Raw genomic sequence first — 12,590 nt, 5'->3', positions numbered from 1 at the left:
CGGAGTCATGATTAAATACGAAGTCGATAGGCATAATTGTCACATTTTAGAATGTTATTGCATAGTTTGGTTCCATAAATCTATTGCATATTTTTCATGACATATTTAGGTTGCAGCAAGCCTGGGAGCGATCCAATCCAAGCAGTAAATTATTACAGGATATTTAATTGTGCCATTTAATTATATTACGTGCATAAATATATAAAATGTTCATTTTTGAGATTATACGATATTGCTTGTGGCCATTTCACTAGCATGGGATTATTGCTAAATTCGGTCGCTAGTTACCGGTCAGTTGAGTTTGTTTCACCCAGTATACTGTTGTAACGTACCGTACTTTTACTACTTCAAAATTTGCGGAAAAATTAAAAATTTTCTTAAACATAAAATTTCATACGGTCGTCACTTGTCATTTAACTTAATAATATTAAAATCAACATTCCCAACTAATATTTTCCAACAAAGTACTTATTTCAAATCATCTCACATCCAACATAAAAACATAATATTTTAAAGTTTTCATAAAACATAAACATAGTGGTCCTCGGGTTTAGCCTTCCGCTCAGTCCAAGCCTGCCCTTTGGTCGCCACCTCCTGTCTCCTCCTCAACGTACTCACCTGCATCGTTCAAGTCTAGTGAGTCTAAAGACTCAACACGTATAAACTGGGAATAACGAGTATTACATAATAAAACCACATACAACTTCAAAATATAACATATATACTTGAAACTTAAACTTTCATAATAACTTTGAACTCTCATAAACTTCTTTGAACTTAAACATACATACTTTGAAACTTGAATTTGCATAATAACTTGAACTTTCATAAACTTGAGCTTTGCATAAACTTTGAACATACATGCATACATAATATGACGTGCCATCACATAAACTTTTCTTTAAATATGCTTTCATACTTCAACATACTTAACTTCATCATTTTGCGTAGAGGATGTTTCAAAGCAAGTGACCCATAACATAATAAATATCTGATCAGACAAACCACAGTACTGGGCTGACAGGGACGTATCCACTGCCACGTACATGAGATCCCTGTTCATAATTTAACAGGCCAGTTGATCCACGTTCATAATTTAACGCTTCACAACCACGATCTAACCCGTTCATAATTTAACGGGCGGATTGGTCCCCGTTCATAATTTAACGCTTTCCAATCCTAACTTCAAACCCGTTCATAATTTAACGGGGTAGAGAGGTCCTCGGCCACGTTCACCGACTTCCAAACCCATTTACTTTTGGTCACAAGACATTTAGCATACCTCAAAAACTTCAAATATTTTCTTTGCACGTCATACATACTTACTTAGCGCTGAGGGATTCGTTGGATGTCAATCGTGTCGTTGCTGCAACATACTAACATGAATTCATAAACTTAACGTGTACAACTTAAACGTAAAAGTCATGCTTAATCTCAAGCTAAATAATTTCTTAGAACATTCTATAATTTCTCACCACTTGACCTTGTAAAACATTAATGTTAAATCATACCATAACACCTCAAACCAAACCTTAAGTGATAAAATATTTATCCCAAAAACTGAAGCTACACGGACCCCGTACCCAGGTTAGGCCCCGGGTCTGTGTAGGTACTGCCTCATATGTGTCATGTAAAAGAAGGAGCACGGACCCCGTCCCTAGGTCCGTGTACGGGTCCGTGTCTGTGCGTTTAAATATGTCTCGAAGAAATGAGAAGGCACGAACCCCGTGCTAACCTCCGTCGTCCGTGTCCGTCTGCCCAACGAATTATTTGATGAAAATTTTATGACATGTCTATTCTCCCAATTAACACATAATGCATCAAGATTCCACACTATGAGACCATTCTAGGACACCATAACAATGAACTAAACTTTTATAATCACCCTACAATTTATACGACCCAAAAATACTGTCATTTATATTAAAGTTTATTTCTTACGACTTCTTAATAATTCAAGCTTTTAACGACATGAATCGAAACCTCAAAAATACTCTAAACATCATTACTAACTTTCTTATATGCAGCAACGATCACCCATCGATCCCCAACAAAGCCTGCAACATAAAAACTTCAAGAACACATTAAAATTCATAACTTTCTTGAAACACGATTTGAGCAGTCATACGAAAAACATCATAACTCACTCGTTTTTATTCCAAATAACTCGAAATTTATATCAAATCGAACGTATCGAAAAGATCTATGTTTTTGTAGTTGAAAGTTTTCTCAAAATATGTACCGAAAAATTGCAGTTTTCGAAAGAACATCAAAACAGGAATTTTCGGATCTAATTTGAGCAGTCATACTAAAAACACAATAACTCACTCGTTTTTAATCCAAATAACTCGAATTTTATATCAAATCGAACGTATCAAAAAGATCTACGTTTTTGTAGTTGAAAGTTTTCTCAAAATATGTACCGAAAAATTGCAGTTTTTGAAAGAACATCAAAACAGGAATTTTCGGATCTAATTTGAGCAGTCATACTAAAAACACAATAACTCACTCGTTTTTAATCCAAATAACTCGAATTTTATATCAAATCGAACGTATCAAAAAGATCTACGTTTTTGTAGTTGAAAGTTTTCGCAAAATATGTACAGAAAAATCTCAGTTTTCGAAAGACCATCATAACACGAAATTTCAACTCCAAAAATACTTCCAAATACATTCGGTAGATTTTTCTGCTCAAACTTCTACATCATACATACATTTTTATGCTTAAAAACAACTTAATACATAATATGACATGATCGATGCAGCAAGAACAGATTATACGTGCCTTTTGATATTTAAAAATACCGAAACGACGATACCGAAGCGGAGATGATACGGGAGACGATCCGGGACGAAGTTAGCTCAATTTCTTCAAAGAAAACTTACTAAATATATGCTGGAAATTTTTAGAGGAGATGTGCTCGTTGAATGAAAAAAAAAGAAGGAAGAAAATGAAATAAATAAATTGAGATAGGAGTGTTTTAAAAACACAACCTTCTCTTTAGTCAAAAAGTTTAATAACATGTTTTGTTTTGTGTTTTGTGTTGTGTGTGTGTACGTGTATATGTGTGTGTAAATGTGTGAGTGTGTGTGTGAGTCAAAGTGTGTGTGCTTGTGTGTTGATATATATATGTGTGTATATATATATACCTACATATATATAAACAATTGTAACATATGTATTTAATATACTAAAATATCTATTTAAAAACATTTAACTTACTAATTTAAAATAAATCTCATATTAACCCCATTATAAATTTTAAATTTAAATAAGATGCACAAATACTACAACTTTAAAATTTTAAAATCAATTAATCATTTAAATAATTAAGCTCTTAAATTACTAAAATTAATTAAATTATTTAAAATACTTCATCCTTATCTTAAATAAAATACTGCATTAAAATTTGCTAAAAAAAATCGTCCCTATCTCCTTTCCTCGATCTCGCCTCGAATAATCGCCTGAAACATAAAACTCTAGAAAACATTTTAACATACATTAAATAAACATAAATAATTAAAATAATAAATTTCATAAATTAAATATATGCATGGATTTTACGTATACTATTTTGGGCTTTACAATATCTCCCCCCCTTATAAAAATTTCGTCCTCGAAATTAAGTCTTACCGAACAACTTTGGGTAGCGGATTCTCATATCTGCTTCAGCTTCCCAAGTGGCCTCCTCCACTGATTGATTCAGCCACTGGACTTTGACTAACTTAGTCGTCTTATTTCGAAGTCTACGCTCTTGTCTGTCTAAAATTTTAATCGGTCTTTCCTCATAAGACAAGTCTGGAGTCAACTGCAATGGCTCATGGCTCAGAACATGCGAAGGATTTGCTAGATACTTCCTCAACATCGAAACGTGAAATACATTGTGCACTCCGGCCAAATTCGGCGGTAGGGCTACACGATAAGCTAGTGTTCCAACTCTGTCAAGAATCTCGAACGGTCCAATAAATCTCGGACTCAGCTTACCTCTCTTCCCAAATCTCATAACACCCTTCATAGGTGTTATCTTAACAAATACATGATCACCTACAGCAAATTCAAGATCTCTCCTTCTCTTATCAGCATAACTCTTCTGACGACCCTGGGCGGTCTTCATTCTGTCACGAATCTTAACCACCACATCTGCAGTCTGCTGAACTATTTCTGGACCAAGTTCTGCTCTCTCACCAACTTCATCCCAATGAACTGGCGATCTGCACTTTCGTCCATACAAAGCTTCATAAGGAGCCATACCTATTGATGATTGAAAACTGTTATTGTAGGTAAACTCCACAAGTGGTAGTTTAGACTCCCAAGTCCCATGAAAATCAATCATACAAGCTCTCAACAAATCCTCTAATATCTGAATCACTCGCTCAGACTGGCCATCTGTCTGAGGGTGAAATGCAGTACTGAATAACAATTTCGTCCCCATGGCTGCATGTAAACTTTTCCAGAAGGACGATGTAAACCTCGGATCCCTGTCTGACACAATAGAAACTGGAATCCCATGCAAACGAATTATCTCCCTTATATAAAGCTCCGCATACTGCGTCATGGAGAAAGTCGTCTTCACTGGTAAGAAATGTGCTGACTTAGTTAGTCGATCCACTATAACCCAAATGGCATTGGATCCTCTGACTGACCTCGGCAAACCAACAACAAAATCCATGGTGATATTCTCCCATTTCCACTCTGGAATGGGAAGTGACTTAAGCATCCCTGCTGGTCTCTGATGCTCTGCTTTCACCTGCTGACAAGTGAGACATTCTGATACATATCTGCGGATATCTCGTTTCATCCCTGGCCACCAATACAAAATTTGCTAGTCATTGTACATCTTGGTACCTCCTGGGTGAATAGAATACGGAGATGCATGTGCCTCTGACAAAATATCCTGTCTGATTGAATCACCACTAGGCACCCACATTCTATCTTTGTATCTCACAATACCATCTGACACTGTGTAGAGAACACTGCCCTTCGCTTCATCTTTTAGTCTCCATTTCTGTAGTTGCTCATCTGAAGACTGTCCTGCTCGAATACGATCTAGCAAGGAAGATTTGACTGTCAGATTAGACAGCTTAGGAGCTTTGCCCTTACGATAAACTTCCAAGTCAAACCTTTGAATCTCATACTGAAGAGATCTCTGAGCTGATAAATGAGCTATGACTGCAACTTTTCTGCTCAATGCGTCTGCGACAACATTAGCTTTTCCCGGATGATAGCTAATTTCACAGTCGTAATCCTTAACCAGTTCTAACCAACGTCTCTGTCTCATATTTAATTCTTTCTGTGTGAAGAAATATTTGAGACTCTTGTGATCAGTGAAAATCTGACATTTCTCACCGTATAGATAGTGTCTCCAAATTTTCAATGCAAAAACAACGGCTGCTAACTCAAGATCATGTGTCGGGTAGTTTTTCTCATGTACCTTCAACTGTCTGGAAGCATAAGCTATGACCCGACCTTGTTGCATCATTACTGCTCCTAAACCGAGCTTAGATGCATCAGTGTATAACACAAAATCTCCTTGCCCTGATGGCATGGCTAACACTGGTGCTGAAATAAGAGCTTGCTTCAAAGTATCGAAGCTCTTCTGACATTTATCGCTCCACACAAACTTAGCATTCTTCTTAGTCAGTGAAGTGAGTGGCACTGCTATCGACGAGAATCCTTGAATGAACTTACGGTAGTAACCAGCTAAACCCAGAAAACTTCGGATCTCAGATGCATTCTTTGGTTCAACCCATTCCTTGACAGTTGCTACTTTCGCTGGATCCACCTCGATACCACTACTAGATACTATATGACCCAAAAACGCTACCTTTTCCAACCAAAATTCGCACTTACTGAATTTCGCAAATAACTTGCGACTCTGAAGAATCTGTAAGACTATCCTCAAATGCTGGTTATGTTCTTCATGGCTCTTCGAGTATATGAGGATGTCGTCAATAAATACTATGACGAACTGATCAAGATACTGATGGAATACTCGGTTCATTAGATCCATGAAAATAGCTGGAGCATTCGTTACTCCAAACGGCATCACTAAGAACTCGTAATGCCCATACCGGGTCCTGAAAGCTGTCTTGTGGACATCTGCATCCTTCACTTTCAATTGATGATATCCTGATCGAAGATCTATCTTAGAAAATACAGTAGCTCCTTGCAATTGATCAAACAAATCTTCTATTCTAGGCAATGGATACTTATTCTTGATCGTCACCTTATTTAACTCACGGTAATCGATGCAAAGCCTCATGCTCCCATCTTTCTTTTTCACAAATAGTACAGGTGCTCCCCAAGGTGAGAAACTTGGGCGAATAAATTCCTTGTCCAGAAGCTCCTGTATCTGTTGCTTGAGTTCTAACATCTCAGCTGGAGCTAATCTGTATGGTGCCTTAGAGATTGGCACGGTACCTGGCATGAGATCGATGGCAAACTCCACTTCTCTATCCGGTGGAAGTCCTGCAACATCATCTGGAAAGACGTCTGGAAAATCTCTGACTACTGGAACATCTGATATAGATGGAGTGGTTACATCAGGTGCTGACACAATACTGGCCAAGAAAGCCTGACACCCTTTGGAAATCAATCTCCTCGCCTGCATACAGGAGATCATGCGAGGAAAATTCCTCCATCTAGCTGGCTCGAATAGAAACTGCTCCATGCCTAATGGTCTGACCAACACTGATCTCTTCTGAAAATCAATAAGAACTCGATTCTTTGTCAACCAATCCATTCCCAAAATGATATCAAACTCTGGCATTGGCAATATAATCAAATCTGCATACACCAAGTGACCCTGCAGTTCTAGATCAATATCTCTGACCACACTGGTGGCTAACAACTCTTCCCCTGATGGAAGTGTCACTGAAAAGTTCACGTCTAGGCCAATGGACTTGATGTCCAAATGATTAGCAAAGGTCTCCGATATAAAGGAGTGAGTGGCTCCTGAATCTATCAGTGCAGTTGTGGCTAATCTCTTTATGAAAATATTTCCTGAGAGATGTTAGCACAACACCAAACTTATATCCCAAAATACTAGCAATTAACTTTAAGCATAGTTGAAATCAATATATTCCAAGTCAATCTAAAATCTTACTAGTACACTAATAATCGCAAATAAAATTTCCACATGCAAGGCAAATAATACCGAGCTTAAATAGAAATGATTACCGGTCATTAGTGTAGTGTCTGGGTTCGCCTCCTGTGCGTGCATGGCGAATACCCTCCCTTGGGTTGGCTGCTTCCACTGAGGACACTGCTTCAGCATGTGATCCGTAGATCCACATTTAAAACACTTGCCTGATCCATACAAGCATGGTCCTGGATGCTGGCGGTTACACTTCGGGCACATTGGGAAAACAACGGGCCTCTGAGGCGCCCCCTGCTGCTGGATAGGACCCTTGCCCCTAGGTGGTCCTTGGTAAGGCTTCTTCCCAGGCTGCCCCTGAAAAGGTTTCTTGTACTGGGGTCGCTGATGCTGATGCTGTGGCTGCGGTGGTGCCTGGTAGGGCCTCTTGCCCAACATATCAGTCTCAATGTCTCTCTGGTCTTGCTCCGCCGCCAGAGCTCCAGAAACGGCAGCTGCATATGTAGTAAGGCCAGTTACTCTCACATCACGGCGCAAGACTGGCCGCAAACCACCCATGAAATGCCTCAGTTTTGCTCGAGCATCATTAGCTATGAGTGGCACAAAGTAGCAACCCTGTTCAAACTTTCTCACAAACTCAGCCACACTACTATCTCCCTGTCGTAGTGTCATAAATTCCGTAGTCAAACGGGCTTGTACCTCCTCAGTGAAGTACTTAGCGAAGAACATCTCTTTGAATCCATCCCAAGACAACATCGGCAAATTAACTGCCACCGATGCACTGTCCCACCATCGTCTTGCATCCCCTGCTAGGAGAAAAATGGCACATCGGACTCGATCCACATCCTGCAATTCCATATACTCAAAGATCACCTCTATAGACTTAACCCACTCTTCCGCCACCATAGGATTCGTAGTCCCTGAGAACTTCTGAGGATTCATCTTCTGAAATCTCTCGTACACTGCCTCCGGTTGAGTCCTCGGTCCTGCACCTCCTGCTGCTGGAGCTGGATTCCCCGCAACCTGTGCGAAGAACTGCGTCATAGCTGCAAGCATCTGCGCCTGCATATCTGGAGGTGGAGGAGGAGGAGTGGCTCTTTCCCTATCACGAGACTCTCGGTCCTCATCCCTAGCTCCACGGGCAATCAAACGTCTAGGAGCCATACTGTTCTAAAATTACCCAATACGTAAACCCAACATGCATATGAACATGATATAAATAACATAGGATTCACGTAACTGAACTTAAAAGTATGGACATGCTGAAAATAATAACTTAATGCATACTACACTAACATAAATCTTTGAAAACTTAAAACTTACAGACTTGAGGTGTGACCTTATGAGCTTCTTGCGACTGGAATTAGGCATAACCCTTTACAAGAACCTGGCTCTGATACCAACTGTAACGTACCGTACTTTTACTACTTCAAAATTTGCGGAAAAATTAAAAATTTTCTTAAACATAAAATTTCATACGGTCGTCACTTGTCATTTAACTTAATAATATTAAAATCAACATTCCCAACTAATATTTTCCAACAAAGTACTTATTTCAAATCATCTCACATCCAACATAAAAACATAATATTTTAAAGTTTTCATAAAACATAAACATAGTGGTCCTCGGGTTTAGCCTTCCGCTCAGTCCAAGCCTGCCCTTTGGTCGCCACCTCCTGTCTCCTCCTCAACGTACTCACCTGCATCGTTCAAGTCTAGTGAGTCTAAAGACTCAACACGTATAAACTGGGAATAACGAGTATTACATAATAAAACCACATACAACTTCAAAATATAACATATATACTTGAAACTTAAACTTTCATAATAACTTTGAACTCTCATAAACTTCTTTGAACTTAAACATACATACTTTGAAACTTGAATTTGCATAATAACTTGAACTTTCATAAACTTGAGCTTTGCATAAACTTTGAACATACATGCATACATAATATGACGTGCCATCACATAAACTTTTCTTTAAATATGCTTTCATACTTCAACATACTTAACTTCATCATTTTGCGTAGAGGATGTTTCAAAGCAAGTGACCCATAACATAATAAATATCTGATCAGACAAACCACAGTACTGGGCTGACAGGGACGTATCCACTGCCACGTACATGAGATCCCTGTTCATAATTTAACAGGCCAGTTGATCCACGTTCATAATTTAACGCTTCACAACCACGATCTAACCCGTTCATAATTTAACGGGCGGATTGGTCCCCGTTCATAATTTAACGCTTTCCAATCCTAACTTCAAACCCGTTCATAATTTAACGGGGTGGAGAGGTCCTCGGCCACGTTCACCGACTTCCAAACCCATTTACTTTTGGTCACAAGACATTTAGCATACCTCAAAAACTTCAAATATTTTCTTTGCACGTCATACATACTTACTTAGCGCTGAGGGATTCGTTGGATGTCAATCGTGTCGTTGCTGCAACATACTAACATGAATTCATAAGCTTAACGTGTACAACTTAAACGTAAAAGTCATGCTTAATCTCAAGCTAAATAATTTCTTAGAACATTCTATAATTTCTCACCACTTGACCTTGTAAAACATTAATGTTAAATCATACCATAACACCTCAAACCAAACCTTAAGTGATAAAATATTTATCCCAAAAACTGAAGCTACACGGACCCCGTACCCAGGTTAGGCCCCGGGTCTGTGTAGGTACTGCCTCATATGTGTCATGTAAAAGAAGGAGCACGGACCCCGTCCCTAGGTCCGTGTACGGGTCCGTGTCTGTGCGTTTAAATATGTCTCGAAGAAATGAGAAGGCACGAACCCCGTGCTAACCTCCGTCGTCCGTGTGTTACAATTGTTTATATATATGTAGGTATATATATATATACACATATATATATCAACACACAAGCACACACACTTTGACTCACACACACACTCACACATTTACACACACATATACACGTACACACACACAACACAAAACACAAAACAAAACATGTTATTAAACTTTTTGACTAAAGAGAAGGTTGTGTTTTTAAAACACTCCTATCTCAATTTATTTATTTCATTTTCTTCCTTCTTTTTTTTTCATTCAACGAGCACATCTCCTCTAAAAATTTCCAGCATATATTTAGTAAGTTTTCTTTGAAGAAATTGAGCTAACTTCGTCCCGGATCGTCTCCCGTATCATCTCCGCTTCGGTATCGTCGTTTCGGTATTTTTAAATATCAAAAGGCACGTATAATCTGTTCTTGCTGCATCGATCATGTCATATTATGTATTAAGTTGTTTTTAAGCATAAAAATGTATGTATGATGTAGAAGTTTGAGCAGAAAAATCTACCGAATGTATTTGGAAGTATTTTTGGAGTTGAAATTTCGTGTTATGATGGTCTTTCGAAAACTGAGATTTTTCTGTACATATTTTGCGAAAACTTTCAACTACAAAAACGTAGATCTTTTTGATACGTTCGATTTGATATAAAATTCGAGTTATTTGGATTAAAAACGAGTGAGTTATTGTGTTTTTAGTATGACTGCTCAAATTAGATCCGAAAATTCCTGTTTTGATGTTCTTTCAAAAACTGCAATTTTTCGGTACATATTTTGAGAAAACTTTCAACTACAAAAACGTAGATCTTTTTGATACGTTCGATTTGATATAAAATTCGAGTTATTTGGATTAAAAACGAGTGAGTTATTGTGTTTTTAGTATGACTGCTCAAATTAGATCCGAAAATTCCTGTTTTGATGTTCTTTCGAAAACTGCAATTTTTCGGTACATATTTTGAGAAAACTTTCAACTACAAAAACATAGATCTTTTCGATACGTTCGATTTGATATAAATTTCGAGTTATTTGGATTAAAAACGAGTGAGTTATGATGTTTTTCGTATGACTGCTCAAATCGTGTTTCAAGAAAGTTATGAATTTTAATGTGTTCTTGAAGTTTTTATGTTGCAGGCTTTGTTGGGGATCGATGGGTGATCGTTGCTGCATATAAGAAAGTTAGTAATGATGTTTAGAGTATTTTTGAGGTTTCGATTCATGTCGTTAAAAGCTTGAATTATTAAGAAGTCGTAAGAAATAAACTTTAATATAAATGACAGTATTTTTGGGTCGTATAAATTGTAGGGTGATTATAAAAGTTTAGTTCATTGTTATGGTGTCCTAGAATGGTCTCATAGTGTGGAATCTTGATGCATTATGTGTTAATTGGGAGAATAGACATGTCATAAAATTTTCATCAAATAATTCGTTGGGCAGACGGACACGGACGACGGAGGTTAGCACGGGGTTCGTGCCTTCTCATTTCTTCGAGACATATTTAAACGCACAGACACGGACCCGTACACGGACCTAGGGACGGGGTCCGTGCTCCTTCTTTTACATGACACATATGAGGCAGTACCTACACAGACCCGGGGCCTAACCTGGGTACGGGGTCCGTGTAGCTTCAGTTTTTGGGATAAATATTTTATCACTTAAGGTTTGGTTTGAGGTGTTATGGTATGATTTAACATTAATGTTTTACAAGGTCAAGTGGTGAGAAATTATAGAATGTTCTAAGAAATTATTTAGCTTGAGATTAAGCATGACTTTTACGTTTAAGTTGTACACGTTAAGCTTATGAATTCATGTTAGTATGTTGCAGCAACGACACGATTGACATCCAACGAATCCCTCAGCGCTAAGTAAGTATGTATGACGTGCAAAGAAAATATTTGAAGTTTTTGAGGTATGCTAAATGTCTTGTGACCAAAAGTAAATGGGTTTGGAAGTCGGTGAACGTGGCCGAGGACCTCTCCACCCCGTTAAATTATGAACGGGTTTGAAGTTAGGATTGGAAAGCGTTAAATTATGAACGGGGACCAATCCGCCCGTTAAATTATGAACGGGTTAGATCGTGGTTGTGAAGCGTTAAATTATGAACGTGGATCAACTGGCCTGTTAAATTATGAACAGGGATCTCATGTACGTGGCAGTGGATACGTCCCTGTCAGCCCAGTACTGTGGTTTGTCTGATCAGATATTTATTATGTTATGGGTCACTTGCTTTGAAACATCCTCTACGCAAAATGATGAAGTTAAGTATGTTGAAGTATGAAAGCATATTTAAAGAAAAGTTTATGTGATGGCACGTCATATTATGTATGCATGTATGTTCAAAGTTTATGCAAAGCTCAAGTTTATGAAAGTTCAAGTTATTATGCAAATTCAAGTTTCAAAGTATGTATGTTTAAGTTCAAAGAAGTTTATGAGAGTTCAAAGTTATTATGAAAGTTTAAGTTTCAAGTATATATGTTATATTTTGAAGTTGTATGTGGTTTTATTATGTAATACTCGTTATTCCCAGTTTATACGTGTTGAGTCTTTAGACTCACTAGACTTGAACGATGCAGGTGAGTACGTTGAGGAGGAGACAGGAGGTGGCGACCAAAGGGCAGGCTTGGACTGAGCGGAAGGCTAAACCCGAGGACCACTATGTTTATGTTTATGAAAACTT

Source organism: Primulina tabacum, chromosome 4 (assembly GCF_025594145.1).
Source record: "Primulina tabacum isolate GXHZ01 chromosome 4, ASM2559414v2, whole genome shotgun sequence".
NCBI classification, from domain to species: Eukaryota; Viridiplantae; Streptophyta; class Magnoliopsida; order Lamiales; family Gesneriaceae; genus Primulina; species Primulina tabacum.
The sequence above is the reverse complement of the archived record's forward strand: the minus strand, read 5'-3'. Positions refer to the sequence as shown.